This window comes from Macaca nemestrina, chromosome 6 (genome assembly GCF_043159975.1).
Source record: "Macaca nemestrina isolate mMacNem1 chromosome 6, mMacNem.hap1, whole genome shotgun sequence".
NCBI classification, from domain to species: domain Eukaryota; kingdom Metazoa; phylum Chordata; class Mammalia; order Primates; family Cercopithecidae; genus Macaca; species Macaca nemestrina.
In genome coordinates this window covers 162119492-162122071 of record NC_092130.1, presented here as the reverse complement: position 1 = coordinate 162122071, position 2580 = coordinate 162119492, and the positions used below count along the sequence as shown (strand labels likewise).

General features: G+C 32.6%; 1 non-coding gene across 1 annotated transcript; it reads left to right on the top strand.

Annotated features, from left to right (window-relative positions):
* Positions 1 to 2141: 2141 nt before the first annotated feature.
* On the top strand, positions 2142 to 2243 carry LOC112428561 (small nucleolar RNA U13). The gene has a single exon (XR_011625216.1). It is a non-coding gene; the product is annotated as a small nucleolar RNA U13 (small nucleolar RNA).
* Positions 2244 to 2580: the final 337 nt, after the last annotated feature.

Below are 2580 nucleotides of genomic sequence, written 5' to 3'. Positions count from 1 at the left end.
TTTTGAGGAAAAAAAGAGTCATTTTTGTCTTATATAAGACGAGATACCCCATGTCTCCAGCATAGTTGGAAAACCAAGATCCTAGACCAGGGGAGATGGACAAATGCACCATAAAATACTATTTTTTTAAGAACAAATAATTGAGGAGAAGAAAAGTTTAGAAGAAGAAAAAGCTAAGACAGTAGTCCCACTTTATCAGTAATTTCACTTCCTGCCATTTTGGTTTTCCGTGGTCAGCCATTGTTAGAAAATAATTGAATGAAAAATTTTAGAAACAAACAATTCATAAATTTTACATTGCATGTCGTTCTGAGTAGCATGATAACATGTTGGGTCATCCTGCTCTGGACATGGGTCATTCCTTCCTCCAGCATATCCATGCTGTGTATGCTACCCACCTGACAGTCTCTCAATAGCCTTCTTGGTGATCAGTTCAACAGACCACAACAGTAATAAAATAACAAGCGTAGGTCAATTATAATATGATATTTTGAGAGGGAAAAAGATTACATCCACATAACTTTTATTACACTATATTGTTAAAATTCTTCTATTTTATTAATATTGTTTATCTTATTGTATGTCATTTGTAAATTAAACTGTATCATGAGTATCTATGTACAGAAAAACCATAGTATATATAAGATGAGATACTATCCACAGTTTCAGGTATCATTTGGGAGTGTTGGAACGAATCACCTACTGAGAAAAGAGGACTCCTGGAAAGCTGTCTAAAGAAATATTAGATAGCATCTCAGGCAATGCTAAAATACCTCATACAGTAAAAATGAGATTCAAGCAAAAATTATTATTCAATGTTGAACCATGTAGTCAATGTGAAGCCAAGTCTACAGGCCAGTGGTTTCTGATTATAATGTAACCCTTCTTTGAAATGCAAGTTTTTGCCTGCCTATTAGGCTGCTCTAAGTAGAAATAAAAGAACCAAGAGTAAACTAGACCTGTGAGCATTAGCAAGTTAAATAAGTAAATAAGCAAACAATAAAAATGCATCAATCCATAAGTCGTATAAATATCCAGTACAAGAAATTGATCACGTCAAGAAGTTGATCAAAGTGAGTCGATAGCAAAGGAAAACCAGCAGGAATGGAAGAACTACAAAATATCACCTGTTTTTGAAACTAAGTGTTTGCATTTTTCCTGTCCATCCTGAGCTGCATGGTATGACATGATTTTCTAGGCATTTCTGATATAAGACATAACAGATATAAAGGATCAATGGTATGGGGTACAGGCATATGTGAATGATACTCAGAGTGTTGTATAAAGGATCTCAGACTAGGAGATTTAATGCTAGTGTAAAGGAGCCAGCAGATTACATGACTATGTCTTCCTTCAATTTATGGTTAAAATACATTATTTAAGAAAACAAATAACAGAGCACATTCCAAAAGAAAGAAAAGTAAAGCCTTCAGGATTCAGACATAATGAACTAAAAAAAAATACAACCTGAATTAGTACAAATGGTTCAAGAACTAAAAATAAGTCAATAAATAAAATCTATGTATGAAGGGTTGATATTATAAATATAATGCAGGAAAAATAAGCTTTATAAAAAAGAAATTAGTTGAAAAATTATAATTAAAAATAACATTGAAAGATAATAGATAAAATACAAATTGAAAATAACACTTTGAAAAATGTAGGTACACTAGAACTTTGTAATTTTTTTTAACAAATGCAAATAAGTTGTTCAAACTGATAGAAAAAGCAGACTTTGATAAATCAAGGAAGATTCTAGAGTAATAAGAATAAATCAGCACTAACAGAATATGAAACAGTAATATCAGAAATATACTTTAACGAATGATAAGTTGTAAACATTTGGGGAGCCCTCCCACCACCTGGCAAAAAGGAAATAACAGAGCATACAAATCAGATGACACAAACCTGCATAACAAGGTTCATACCAGACATTGTGGAAAATCTTCTATCTTCAATGCACATCCTTACACATGTAAACATGATCGAGATGAAGGAAGGTCATAATCACATAATATCTCACTATGTGCCACTCTATCTCAAGTGAATAAACTCCTACTTTTGGAATTCTGTCCATTTAATGAAAGTAATAAGAATGCTGCTCTTTTTAAAAACTGTAATTTTCTTTAAGTACTCAGAACATAGTAATTATTCTCAAGCATGATGATTGGGTGTTTATGTGCACATGTGAGACGTACCTTCTTCAAATCCTGTTTTGGTGGCAGCATGTTACCCATCTGACCTGAAAGAAAATAAGATAAAAAATAATAATTACCTGCTAAGGTTAAGCGATATATGTGTGTGTGTCTATGTGTGTGTATGTATATATGTGTGTGTATGTATGTGTGTGTGTATATATATATTTACCTAAAAAAAGTAGTTTAATCCATGAAATGTGTACTTAGTATAGTGTGTGTGGATACACACACACACACACACACACACATGCACGTATATATATATATATATGGCTTTAAGCACTAGTATTAACTGGAAATGTGTTGGAGTTATGTAGCTGTCTAGGCTCACTTGCATAGATTCAATAAGAAGACAATGAGATGCACTCAAATGGTTCTAGAC